The sequence below is a fragment of the Grus americana genome, chromosome 11, assembly GCF_028858705.1.
Source record: "Grus americana isolate bGruAme1 chromosome 11, bGruAme1.mat, whole genome shotgun sequence".
In the NCBI taxonomy this organism is placed as follows: Eukaryota; Metazoa; Chordata; class Aves; order Gruiformes; family Gruidae; genus Grus; species Grus americana.
Genome location: NC_072862.1, coordinates 15,232,930 through 15,248,202, shown reverse-complemented (window position 1 = coordinate 15,248,202; position 15,273 = coordinate 15,232,930).

Here is a 15,273-nt window from a genome sequence, read left to right as displayed (position 1 = left end):
CTCCCCCTCGCATACATGTGCGTGCAATGTGCAGCGCACATGGCCGAGCCGGAGGGGGCTGCACCAGCATTCCTGATGAGTGGCTCATTTGACAAGTCTTGTTTATCGCACGCTCCGAGACACGAGAGGCGGCTGCCGCCTGCCAAGCGCTGGGGGACGGAGCGGGCCCGACGTTTGGGTTCCTCCTTCAGCCTCTTTTTTTCCGCTGTAAATTTGGCACGTTGTTGACAAAACAGTTTGAGTTAAATCATGTAAGACCCAATCGGAGGTACAGGCGAGGAGGGCTTCGCGGCCCCTTTGTACTTCAGAGTGCTTTCCCCGCTCTGCAGTCCTCATCCAAAGGTTTTTTTATTGCACATCTCACATGCACCCAAGCGCAGGAAATGGGAGCGTTCCCCCAGCCATGCCATAACTCCGCATTATTTCCCTTGTATTCGCCTGCGACTGCGGGTCCGGGGAGGCGGGGGGGGGGAGGGGGGGTCCGGGGGAGGGAGCACATTATCAAAGCAGCCCTGGGAAATCCAAACAGGCTGCGAGAGCAGCTCCGCTATCAATAAATGCATTCACTCCTTCAAAGCCATTCCAGTGCAAATAAAATCCCTTCAGGAGCCCAACGAGGGGAAAGGCACAGCTCGGCCGGCCTGAGCCCGCTGCGGCTGCACACACGCCTCCGGGGCCAGGAGCTCGCCCGCCCCGACGGGGCGCTGCCCGCCAGGTAAGCGCAGCCCTCCCCGGCATCAGCGACCGCTGCACGCTCTTGCCCCGACCACTGACCGGGCAAGCTCCCCTCCTCGAGACGCGATCGCTCCGCTCCCCCCTCTCCCCAGCGCCCCCCGGGCCGCCCCCTCTGTCGCTCTGCCCGGGGCGCCGCTCCCCGCCGAGCCCGGCGGCGCCCGCCGCCTCCCCGGCAGGGAGACGCGCCGGAAGGGCGGCCGAGAAGGGGGTACCCGGCTCTGGGAGCCGAGGAGCGGGCAGGGAGCGGGACGGCGTGGAAAGGGGGGCGCTGCCTAACGGAGCGCTGGAGGCTTCAAGGCAGCCCCGGGGGCGGGCGGTCACCCCGGGACCCTGCGCGCCCCCGCCGGCACCTGCCTGCCGGGACGGGGCCCGAGGCCGCAGCATCGCTCCCGGCAGGTTTATTTACTCCCTGATATCCGAGGAGCCTTTCCATTAGGCATCCTCGCAGCCCGGGCTGCGGCTCATTCCTCGGGACGGCTGGTGAGGAATTTATAAATTAGGTGTAGCACCAGGTCCGGGGGGGGGGGGGGAGGAATAAAGGGGTTGTTCGTTCCTTTTAGGAAGACCAACCTTAGTTTTATGCCTAGTAAATAATATTTTATTGCCTTTGGTTTACTGTGGCATTTCAATTATCCCCTTTAGGAGTCTGCAAACTGCGTGGGTTAAAGGTCATTTCTCAAATCACTAGAATTAGTAAAGAATAGCAGAAAACTGTAAAAAGGGGAGGAGCCGTGCAGTAAAACAAGAAAGATCGCCTGAAATAAACTAATAAAGAGCCCCGAGCTGTTTACCTCTCGCATTTGTATTCCCGAATGATGTTTATCATCATGTAATTGCATAATGTCATCGGGCACAGGAAAACGCCTGGCCCGGGACGATCACTACAGGCGGGCCAGCAGGCAGGGCTGTGAGCAGCAGCTTGGCAATAGGCGAAGCCAACACCGGATCATTTTCGTTGCCGGGATTCCTAGTCGTTGCTTTTAAAAAGAGAACTGAACAGGGAATTTACAAATCGCAGGCAAATTTTCAAGCCATGGCGCATAGAAGTGGAAATAAAGGGCAGAAATCCAAACATCCTGCAAGGCTTTAAGAATTTTAATTTCTCGTCGCTATTTAAAACAGCTGGGTGAAGCTAGAGCGGGCAGGAGGGAGAAGTATTGACAATGTTACAGGCATTCGTGCTGCCCAAGCTTTTGTTTTCCAGGTTTGCTGGTGATGGAGCTCTTAAGTTAACTGGACAGTTGATCCGGTGTGCTTTACTGCCAATGTCAAAGTGTTTTCTGGAGAAAAAAAAAAATAAATGCTCAGAGTAATGTAATAGGAAGTGCAAAGGTGCTGTTGAACATCAGAACAGCAGAACCCCAAACAGCAACGCTGCAGGATTTTAGAGATGAAGGTCTGCTATAGCTCTAAGACAGAAACAGATTATTTCTGGTCTTTTAGATGTGTTTCTGCCATTTTTCTGCAGAGTAGTGCATTTTAAGAAAGAGTAGTCACATCAAAATATTGCATGCATGTGTTCATTTTAGCATGTAGTGCTGTGTGATTTATATCTTTACACCTTGGCCAATGGCAAATATGCAGTCAGAGGCCGATAGACATGGTTTTCCATCATGAAGAACCTGTTTGGGAAGCAGAACTTTCAAGGGAAGGTATTTTCCTGTATTTCTTTTTTAGTTCATCATGGCATTTGAATATATAATATAGGAATTATTACACATAATACATTATTGCACTGAACCTTTGTGAAAGCATAGCACATCTGCAGGTACTTCGGTATTACTATGTATAGTGTATCTGCATATATGCTTTTTTAGGTGAGGGCCATACGTAGTACCATAACAACCATTTGACAGAGCAAATATGCCATGTTATTTTGGACATGTAACCTGCACTCTGCCCACCAGCACATCTACTCCAGGGATGACTTTTTCTTTTAAGCTCTGAGGAACTTTGATATAACTGCCTTGAAATTGTATATGTACTTTCCCAGGGCTGTTTTCTTTCCTAAAGCATACTGTTGCTTTCTTGTACATACCACCCTCTCATCCAAAAGATGGCTAAACTACAAAAGAAATGCCAAAGATGATGATTTTATGCCCAATCTTGCAATAATTGTTATTTTCCTATATTCTTAGCCACTAGAGCCTAACTGCTGAAGAAACTTTGACAAGTTAAGAGTGTAGAAGACAAAGACAAGAATGTGGACATGTGTGTCCGTGTGTCATGTCTCATCCTCCCCCCCGCCCCCCCTCCCCCAAATCCCAAATCCATGATGTTGAAAGAAGCCAGGATATTTGGGACCAGCAATAACCACTAGACAGGAAGAAATAGAGTTTAGATTAGCATCTGTCTTAACCAGGTGAAGACATATTTTAGATGCAGTGAGACGCAAATAAGAGGCAGCAGGCAACAGAGGAAAGTGTACAGGGTAACAAAGTGTCACAGATTCTGGTAAATACACCGATCTACAAACCTGCAAAGTCTGTAGAGAAAAAAATATGCCATTTTATAGTTTAATTGATGATAACTATACCAATTTGTTATTACTGGTAATGAACTGCATAACAAATAGCCCCCTCAAAACACTCAGCATTTGTCTGCATTATCAGCTGGAGAAAGACAGTTGTGGACTCACTTTTTACTTTTAATGTGCGAAATGCAGGTGGGTTCTTTTCATTCCCTCCTCCTGAGGTCTATAAACCTCACCGCCACGCAGAAAGCACAGCCCAGGTACAACACGTGTGTGTGCTGGGTCATAGAGGAAGATAAAGATATGAGAAAATTCTTTACGGAAATGAGAAGTAATTCTAAAAGCTGTTGAACTGGGATGCCGGTCTGGTGCCGCATCTGTTGGAGCATGGGACTTGACTGCCGTGAGCTAATCCAGGTGGAAGATGGTCAAAAAATGCCCTCTCACAAGAGCAGGGAAGGCTGTGTTTTGGTGTCCCACAGTGATGATTATTTTACTGTTCCTGGGAGACTGGTGCCACAGGCAGCTGCTTGTGCCCAACCCCGGCTCTGGCACACTGAGCTCAGTGAGCTGAAGGTGCAGGTGTGGACGCTATTGCAAGTGTCTGAAGGAGGTGTTCAGGGAGGACGTGGCTGTCCCACAGCCAACAGGACACTGGAAAGCTGCCGACACCTCCATTTTCTGTGGTAATAGAGACCGTGAAAGGGGAGCTTCTGACATTTTTAGCCACATCTCTGGAATAGCAAGGTTATTGAAAGTAATTATCAAGGGGATAACTACGCCTCCAGAAGCATTTGCTGTTTCTTCTCTGTCCTGCTTCTCTCCGGGGGCAGGCGTCCCTCTCCTCACACCTTGTGCCTCTGCCGACAAGCTGCGGGTCTTTATCTCGGTGATCCCTCTCCTGTCCACATCTCGGCCATACCCCTGCTGCCACCATATGTCATTGGAATGTTTCAAGTAGTGAGTCTGGTTTACTTAAAGAATAGTGCTTTTAGAGGAATAATACTTTGCTTTGTTTCCATTAGGACCTTAAAAAAAACGTTTATGGGAGGAAAAATAAACAATCCCACCACCACTCCTTAACAACAGAGTACTTTCCCTCTCCTAATGCTACCAGTTCCTTCTTTCACTGAGGCCAAAGGCACCTCCCATAAACTCTGGAGGGCTCTTATATGTTTCTTCTGAGTGGCCTGAACATAACTCTCCCCAATGCACACACACAAAGGCACACACAGAGTTCATTTTCCAGAGATGACCAGGCAGGAAGCTTTGTCCCACTGAATGCGGACCAGCACAGTGTCCTGTTTTTTCCTGAGAGCGCCGCAGAATAGCTGAGACATGGAAGGCCATAGCTGCAGAGAGGGTCTGCACAGGAGACAACGGGGAAAGGGCAGGACAAAGCTCTTCTCCACAGCCTACGTGTGTCACTCGCATCTAACAGCCCTTGACCCATGGGTCTCTGCCTTGTGGCTGTGCTTCAGGTCCTCAACTGCAGGGGCAAAGAGAAGGCAGAAGCAGCCCAGCACCAGCTGTAGAGGGGAGGGCCCACGCTGGGTAGTCCCTGCCCTTTAAACAGACACCCCTGTAAGCAGATTGCCGTTGCGCTCCATTTACACTGCTAATACACCCTAGAAAGCCTGAGACATGTTTTGGGGCTGCGCATACGGTGCTGGGTGATACATCACCACGCTTGTTTCACCATTCTCCTTGGACCGTGTAAGATGGCACTCCTACCTTAGGAAACTTTTTCTGCCTGGCATCTTTTCATGGTGTGGCTGTGATTGTGGTGCCATGCTCATGACCCACAGGTAACTAGGACTCTCAGGAGATTTTACTGATGGGCATGAATTTACATGTGGGAAGAAGAGAAGAAAGGGCACCACAGACTTCCCCTGAGCATGGACCACTCTGACACCCAGTCCTGACATGGTCACAACCATCTGTGGTTGCCTGGGGCTGCGTCCACTCCTGAATAGCACTAGTTAACTCTGAGACGATTAGAAGATTAGGCTCGAGTTTATAATTGTAGCAATATTAGATCCTCAAAGTCTGCATACCTCAAGGAGGAATGTAGGTGGATGCTGTCTGAAGCTCTCACCTGAAATATCACTAAGCATTTCTTTAAATATGTACACACACATGTCATCAGTAAGGTGTGTTTGAGTGAGAGGAGGGAGCTTGATTAGCCCTTATATGACACTTATCTTAAAGACTACTTAGCTAATTCATCATTTCCTTAGGACTAAAGATATGTCATAACAACTAAGCCAATGTATATTTGTCTATGACTGCTTAAAGCCAATATAATTCTGGACCTAGCTATCAATCTATGCATCATGAGCAACACATCTGATAAATTTAACCCTATCTTTCAAGCTCTGTAATAGTCTGTGAATTGGCCTTGATTCTTACCAGATTATTTAGAATATGCCATTGTTTGACAACTCATTTTACAAAGATATTTAAGATTTAGATTAATTTTGAACGCTTCATATTAAGTATCTGATTAGGCAAACCTTGTGACTTGTCGCCCCAGTGATACTATTGTCTTTATTTTTTTCATGGAATGATTAAGTTACCATTTTAGTTCTACATGATTTTCCTCAATTTAAATGAAAATTGTGAAAAATTTTGAAAACAGCACTGACCGTGAATGTTTGCTTACAGTGAATAACACAAGGATATACCGATAGCACAGCCGTGGGACCAGGCTGAGTAGTATGTATTAAGATTCTATGCAGAATAGGTGCGATGGCCACATGTGTAGACCTGGCAATTATGGCAAGTGCTTCCCCTGCTAAAATCACTAACCCACCCTTGAAAAGTTGGAAATTAATTTATCATGGATGACTTCTCATTCTCTTCTGCTGTTTAGAGTCTGTAGACTGTCACTTTTTGAGGAGTGACCTGACAAAAAAACGCTTATAGTATAATCTTGGAAGAAACAAGGACCATTGTGGTTGAAAGTGTATTGTGCTTCAGGCAGGACCTGGCAACGGAGTGGATGAAGGCTTCTGCAGTGAGGCCTCTGCTGCGCTCCAACCTGCCTGAGTTCTGGTATCGCAGTCCATAGCCTGTGTACGTGTGACTCCTCTTGCTCTGCTGCTCCATTCGAAAGCAGAGAAAGCCCATCCAAACATCTTACCGTGCCATTGGAGCTGACAATCCCAGGGAGATGGGAGATGGTCCTTCTGTTCGTTGTACTGTCACAGAACACTGGAAGCTTTTTTTGTCAAGCGGCTGTAGTTTTGCTTCTGGGAGAGCATGACAGGTACTCATTACTGCCCAGTGTGCTGCTTTGAACAGCTATGGTAATTGCCCAGCCCTGCCTCGCTGGCATCTGTCCTGGTCACAGCATTTCTTCCATCCAAACAGTAACAACCTATAATTCAAAGCACGGTAGCGACTCCATGATATCACTTTTAACAAAGCAGCCACAGCTACAGAAGTAGCCACTTAATTGCTTGATAATACTCCTTGCTTTTCAGTTTATCTAATTGTCTTTATTACAGGTTGCCAGTTTAGCAAATTTTCTTGATTTAATCAGCTGTTTTGCTAATATTTTCATAAAACACTTCCTTCCGGAACATCTGAGGCTCACAGGGTAACTTACCCACACAGAGGCGGATGTCCTGATCTACTGCTGGTTGTAGTGAACTCCACAGGAAAACAAAATCTCATTCCTTTCTGTAAGGGTTTATGCAGAACATTGATTGCATTTTCATGATCAGTAACGTATTTCTGTGGAACGATGGAAATCCTGGCGGCTAATACCCTGCTTACTTTTCAAGCAGACGTGTGTTTCCATGCATTCCCGTCATGCTGTGACTTATTTTTTTGACAATGTGATACGAAGTTATTGTGAGAGCTGCATCATCATGAGTAGGATATCATGAGGAGGTTCTCTATTTCCATAGAAGCTGACGGTATTTCTGCCCCATCCCACAACACCAGCTTGTGTTTCTTGGGAAAATATTCCCGAGTCTTTCAGTATTTTCTTTGTACCTCTCCTCTTTATCAAAAAGGTGCTTTAGATCTAAGTCCCAGCTTGACTCTGTAGGCAGGAAGACAAGGAGTATAGAATATGCATTGTAAAAGTCACTTAAATAGTTAAATGTGACACGGCAGGGCTTTTTGCCACTAAGTAGGCAGGGTGCTCCCCTTCAAAATACTCTATACTCGCCATTTGTACCGGAATGAATATTGACAGTCCTGTGCCTGAGACTAGAATGGTTTTGGGGAAAACATTCCTTGTCTGAAATACAATTTGAGCAGTATTTTATTATGCTGTGACCCTGTGAGTATACAACCAGGAGGGACTCCGGGGTTTCTTTCAGTTGATTGTGGAACACAGAGCAGAATACAGCCAGTGACCTCTGTAAATGATCACATATTTGACTTTTGGATAAGAAGTCATCTAGTCATAAATGATTTATCTAAAAGATTCTATCTGATCTGAGCCTAAGCTTCACTCAGCTGCATTAGCAAAGCATGTAACAATTTATGAATTTCACATACTGTAGTACTTTAGAAAATATATTTACATTTTATATTCTTTACATAAATCTGGACTGGATTTTGAAAGCTAATTCAAAGTGAAATCAGATTTTTAAAATATTTGTTAAAAAGCCCTTCCTAAAAATCTGGTATTCATTTTGAGTTGATATCCTGTATTTAATAAGAATTGTTAATATTGTCTGTGTAGCATAATTACAAAACTGTACTAAGATGTGGCACTAGAAAGAAGTGTCCTTCTCATCTTCATTCCTGTGGTGCAAGTAGGATGTGCATAACATCAAAACTATCTCTTCAATTGCCATTTTGTTTGTAACATAGTTTAAAGCAGCAACTTTGAAATGTTTTGAATATGCAAATAGAAAGACATTTAGCAAAATAAAAACATGTGATTTTTTTTTTTAATTTGTCCCGTTCCTCTAGTGTTTGACCTTCATGAAAGTACTAGGCTATCACACATCAAGGCACCGTTCCTTTCATATGAATTACTCAGTTCAAATATCTCTTTTACTTTATTTTCAGGCTGCAGTTTAATGTCTGTGTTGCTAAGTAATCTAAATTCCTTGCAGAACTTGCTGTGGTGTCAAGGACCAACAGATCAGCTTCAGAAAATGCCTCTTCAGCCCGATTTCTCACCAATCACTCGGAGTTAACAAACATGCATGGTCAAATGTGTCCCAATTTGTATTTGGAATTTCAGAAGTAAGAGGGGAGAATAATCATTGAGCCAAGCTGATTAGGCAAGTGAATTCTGACAAAAACAGCACTTCTAAGCAACCTATTTTAAAATTTCCTGATTTACCTGATTCTTTGGGACCCTAATGATGGCAACCTAATGTGTATTAGGAAAATTTTATAAGGTTTTCTATAAGTCACTGTCCTGCCAGATGCTGATGATATTGGTGATATTGAAATCCCACAGCAAGCACAGGAAGGAGAGCATCCCCAGCGTAACACTGCAGAGAGCAGGACCCAGAGGTAATCCAAGCCTGAAGCGTGTGTTTCATTTCAGACAGTCTTACCTTAGGTGCCTCCTGCCACCTCACGCCATGTCCTCTGCGCACCCCCAGAGAAGATGGCAAAGCAGCCGAAGAATCGCAGGGCTCTTTCAAAAAGAAGTTTTCAAAGAGGGCATACGGCACCTCTGCGCGAGGGAATTTAGAGCGAAAAAATGTGCAAAGCACTGCAGAAAGTAGAAAAATCAGTCCCGTATGCCCCCATGGGTGCAAGGGAGAAGAGCAAACGGAGTAGCAGCAAAGCGTAAACATTTTAACTGAAATCATTCCCTGCAATGTATATAGAGAACAGAAGTGAATGAGGATTGCTCTGAAAAGGTATCGTATCGGTATGACCATGAGCATTCACATTGCCCCAAAAACATTTATAATTGATTTCAGGACCTGAAAGCCTTCAATAAGCTATCATCTGGCCAACACTAGCCAAAACTGCCAAGCACTGATATCCCGTACTCACTGGAGGAGGACTGGGAGTAATTCCTTCCAACTTCAGTAGTGTTACTCATGGAAACAGGGTGCTACTTCTGCTCTCTGATTTTTAATTCTTAACCTGTTACAAAGACTAATGAATATAGTAACATTTATAGTCAGATTCCTAAACAGTTCTCTCTATTTTAGAAGAATAACTGTATCCAGTGCAGTATGCTTCACACAGAAGGAAGATTGTGAGATATTTCAATTAATTTACCTATAAATTGAAATAACTAATGGTAATCTTAAAGAAAAATTAAGAATACCTGCACAATACTCAGGTCTGAAAAAGATGCTTCCACTGAAATATTCATGTTCTTGTAACCACTTAAAAAATCCTTATCATATGAGCCGGACAGGTCTTTTCCTGTAGTTTTCAGACCTTGATGTTTTATTGACCAAACTCCTTGCTTTAGACCTGAGCTCATGTTCTCCGAGGAAGTACAAGTGGTAATTATGCAAGTCTTTCCTTCCCTGTCATAGGCAACATTCACAAGGGAGATTTACAACCTTCAGCTTTCCGATACGGAGACTGGTCGTTTAACTTCAGTGAGAATAGCTCTGACATGGTGAATGGCATCAGAATTGGAACAAATCCTCTAGAAACTGGCTACCCGGACAGCCCTGGGAGTTAGTTGTTACGGGGTCTTTTTTCTTCTTCTTCTTTTTCCTGTAGTAACCCCAACTGAAAGATTGGTCAGAATTCATTTTGTTTTAGAAAACAGACTCCTTAGATATAATGCATTTTTCTCCCTGAGGCAATGGCAAACCTATCTATAGCAATAGCAAACTAACCTATAGACTGAATGACGCTTACTCACTTGCAACAAATACCATGAGAGAGGTGACCGTAATGTAGGAATACGGTGTTGACCTAGAAACAGAGTCAGGACAACTAGAAACAAAATACATTGTAAATGACCTTCAGTAATGAAACCTAAGATACGTTTTCTTATCACAAAGCATTCAAAAAGCCAGGCAGTTTGTTCATCTAAATTACTTTTAGCTCAAATTCTGATATATTGAGGAAACGGTCTGGCCCCATGCTCCTGTAAACATATGCATTTGCTCTAGAAAGAAGCAAATGGGATACAATCAGAAACTTACTTTTAATCAATAGTCTTTCAGTTCACGTCAGTAAAGTTTGGATTAGTCCCTTAACGCACACCCTTATCATGATTGACAACAATTCTGCCTCCACACGTTTGATTGATTTAAGACCGGAGAAGGTACAGAGGGCAGGAGAGTTATGCACAAGGAATATGGTTGGTCCGTAATGACCGCATTTCTGTGACCCTTAGTGGATTGTAATAAGGATCTTTTTATTAAAACAAAACAAAATAAAACTGTAAGAGCTCCAGGGCAGATCTCTGTTCTCTTTTGGCCTGTGTTAACCTCTAACCAAAATCTGGCCATTTAAAAAAAAAATGTACTTCAGCTGGTTTACTTTATTTTTAGAAGTTTAAAATGAAATATAAAGCCCATAATAAAATGCATATGAGGACACAAATCAATAGACTTGAGAACTACGTTAAGAACTACCCAACCATATAGGTCTTCATTAACAAGGGTGTTCTCCTCATGAAATTCAGAAAATGCTCTTATTCGCTTGTACGCATCTTGTTGTTCATGGTATTATTTATTTCTATGGTAACCAAAGCAGTAAATACAGCAATATTAGACAACAGTAATCAAAAAAAAAAAAAAAAAACCTTATTGCAAAAGAAGACAACTCAGAGCCAAAACAGAGGTGTTTAGATGATGGTGTAATTTGCTATAATAACTGTTTAGCCACATATTTGGCAAGCCCTGGATAACTCGCTTATGAGTAATGCATTTGTCCAAATTATATTCAAATAAAAAATAGTTACCATGCTACATTATCATGCATTCTGCACAGATACTTCCTTTCCATCGATTTTCCCACGCCAAGAAGACTTCTTACTGAACTCAGGTTAACTGTGGATTGGTGCTTATTTCTCTTGTGCAGCCTCTCGAAAGTTGGTTAGGTGATGTGGAGCCACACATCATCAGTCCTTTGCTATCTGGAGCTATCTAACTTCCTTGTGCAGCCTCCCACTCGCCTCTCCACTGTCTGCTCCATCTGGAGTGAGCTGGCTGCTCTCCTCCAGCCCCGGCTCCCCGAGCGCAAGGCAGCCTGCAGCTGCCAGAACATCTGCTGTCTCCTGGCCTCGCTGGGGTGAGTACCAAAAGCACTGCCTTTTCAAAGTTGGACAGTCGCCTCCATTAGAAACTGGATGAGTTCAAAGTTCTTGGATTTGTCCTGAGACTTGTAGCTGCGTGGGAACGTATGGTATAACTACCTGTAACGCAAATTCAAGTGCGCGTTTCAAAGGGATACACGTGTTGTCTTTAGGACGTGCTGGCATTTTGCCTGCTCTTCCCCCGAGTCTGTGGTGATCTGGTTTTAGAATAGTCTCATTCTGAAGGCAGAGTCATTTTGAAGAGCAAGAAGCGGAAGGAATGTAAAACCAAACAAAATCAGTCCTTGACTGGCGATTGCATCCATCGAGGCTGGGCTTCTCAGTGGGGCTACTGCTGCATCAGCACCTCCAGGCCACACCAAATTGGTAGTGATGGGTCGCAGGCTACTCCTGGTGAAGGCAGAGGTTGCCTCTTGTTTGAAAAGGTGCATTTGAAAGAGAGATGTCTTGTTTGAAAAGGCAGGAGCATGAAATAGCATCACTCTAAGGAGGAGTCTCACTCTAAAAACGTCTCACAGGAGGAAAATCTGTACAGCAGCCCCACATCAGCTGTCCTTTCCGTACACGGGTCAAATCATGCCCTGGCGACGTGCAGGGCTCCCACTGACTTCATAACGGGAATGCATTACTTATTTAGAGCTGACTTGGCTTTATTTAGAACGATTTAATACATTAGTTATTAAAAGTTTTGTGTTTTGGAGAAGCAGTATCAACAGGTGAAATCCAGTCCCGCAGTTCTTTGACCCTCTGTTTTGTACTTGCTGACAGGTTTCTGAACGGGGCAGGACGCAGCGTGTGCAATTAGTGCGGCTCTTTCAGGATCAAATCCTGGAGCGGGAGCACAGAGCGAACAGCCAGGAGATGCAGTAGGTGTTCTGCAATTGGCTTTATCCAACGCATGCTGGCACTGAGCTGTTTGGGGCTCTCAGAGCGTGTCTGAGTTGACACGTTGGCTTGAAATGCAAGCTGGCACATGGCTTCATCCCCTGAACGTCCCCTGCTGCTTATACGTTTGCTTGCACAAACCTCGAGCTACTTTGGCTTCAGTCCGGAGTGAACCAACAGGCTCTGCTAGGAAGAGACTTCAAGCTCAGGAGAGGCTGACTCTGCTTCAGGCTCCCTGCTGCAGGGCTGGGGGAGCTCTTGACTGTATGAACTCAAACTTAACTTGGGATGTTCCTGCAGCCAGAGCTGCCCTCTGGGGAGCTCCCCTCCCCTGGGGCACCCAGCAGGCACAAACACACGGGTCCTGGGTCCTGCCCCTTCCCCCCGGGGCCCTCACAGCAGAGGACAGACTTGCTTTCCTTGCCAAAAACAATCTTACAGAAAATGGGGCTCAAGAGCCTCTTACAGTTTCCCCAGATCCACTGCCATCCTCCTGCACGTCCTTAGCATGACGCGTTGGCACGTACTGTCCCCTTCAGCGCGCAGGGAGGCAGGAGCTGCCTTGACAGCAGGAAGTGATTAACGCTGCAAATCGAGTAAAAAAAGCGTATTTCCAATGGAGGGGGATGGAGAGTCCCCTAGTACGCGCGCTGCCTGACTACAGAACGAGACCATTCTGAAAAATTGTGCAGAGAAGATAGAAGCAATTGCTACTCAATTTATAGTATTACAACTCAAAGCTAAGTAGGCGTAAGTAGAATACACAATAAATGTATATTTAGCTGTAGTTAAAAGTGAAACTTAATATCCTATGTTAGTGCATAGTACTCTCTTACCAAGAAAACTAATTTATAGGTAAAGAAACAGAGCTTAAAAATAAGAGACTGTGTGTTTTTAAATAACCTAAGTAAAATGCATACTTACTTACCTTTTATTCTCCTGCTGTGTGTGCCCTGAGCTGGTCCAGGGAGTTCTATGAGGTAAGAAATTCCTGTTCAACAAAAGTTCCTTTTCTAAAAAAAGTGAACATAATGGAAACGGGGAACCACTTACCAGGCAGCTGAAAAAGGAGCTGACTGTGCAGAGAATTTCACACCTTATGGCTTTTGGTCAGTAAAGTACATAAACAAAATGTAATTTTCTATGCAATTACACAGGGTCACACAAGAATATTATGTTTTAGAAACCCACTCAAAAGCATATTGCTCTCTAAGAGCCCAATCTGGAAAATGGTTCCTCACTTCAGTAAAGTTGCTCGTAAGCATTTCTGGGAGTGAGGCCTAGGAGACATTTGCCTTTTTATGCTTTCTTAAACAGTTTATGTGATAGTAACAACAGGAAGATAAATTACTTTGAATGGTAGCAATTAGAGAAATAAGGAGTCTGATAGATTTACCATGTGGAAAACATCTCTCACACATTTTCTTACAGTCATTAAACCTACTTTTAATGACACAACACTGATTTCAGAAAGAAACAAAGTTTATTTGATGAATATAAACAAGCTGATCAACACTAAATACTTCCCATACACATGATAACAATGTTATGAACTCTAAATACCTTGGTACTTTACACTTCTACTAGACGTTAAATTACAATGACTGTCTAATACATGCCCACTGGTAATTTCTAGGAATTCCTTAGTTTCATATCAATGTCCTTAACCACATATCAATATCACAATCCAGAACATGCCACTCACTTGAAAAAATTATTACAAGAAGCACTATCAAATGAGGATCTAAGGTAAATAGGGAATACTGACCCATTGCTGCAGAACATCACATTCAAACGTCACCCTACACGCACAAAAAAAACATTGCAGATATAGTTTGTGTCAATACATCTGAGGTCTTTTCATAAACACTGTTTAAAAAGTAAATTGAAACCCACTTTCAAATGAAAGTCAATGTGCAGGTACGTGCATTCTGGATACACAAAATTCATTAAATACAAAATTCATACTGTACACTTAAATGAAAGAAAGAATGTGCAGTACAAGACTGATCTCACATTAAAATAATAATCATTATCTTAAATGTTAACCAAAAGTTGGTTTGCTTCTTTACAGTTAAAGAGGGGAAGAAAACCTACTAAACATTGCTCAAATAAAATATTTCCCGACATCACAGTGTTTATTGTAAACCCCGAGATTCTATTACAGTATATGAAAAGATTTTCTCCAAACATCATAGAGTATCACACGAAACGAAAAGAAAAAGAAAGAAAGAAAGAAAGAAAGAAAGAAAGAAAGAAAGAAAGAAAGAAAGAAGCAATGTTAGACAAAATTTTCCTCTTTAGGGGCTAACTTGTTGATAAAGTTTAGATCAATACTCTTACAACATGAGTGGAGCAAAAATGCCCCTAAAATAATATCTGTGACAAAATTGGCACATACATATAAATATCTAACTATACAGCTTTGTATCTGTGACCCTATTTTCCCCCTAGTTTAATTCCTACTTCAAGTATTCAGTTGCAGAGTTAAGGTAAAGACCTGATTGTAAGAGACACAGACGATTGTCCCCTACTGCGACAACAAATTTGTCATGAGAAACTAGTTTTGTTGTCTGAGTTTCCAAGTGCAACATTTGTCATATGTGCTAAATATACTCCCAAAAGCTTTGCTGTTTCAAAAACAAAGATCTAAAATGCCATTGATAGTTAAAGGACAAACTTTTTAAACATGAATGAAATTTGGATTATCTATGCTATACTAATTCTATACATTTTACTCTATTTACTGAAGACAGTAGCATCCAGCAGGACTCCTGCTCGAATAAATTGCTCTTTGATTGCACCAAGAATTATGGTACAAATAAATAAAATATCATCTCTAGACAATAATTTTAAAGGGGTTACTATGTATGGCTCATGTAGGATGTTTAGGGTTAATCGCACCACAGGTTCAAAAAATAATTTTTCTAAATTCAGTGCAAGACTTTAGGAG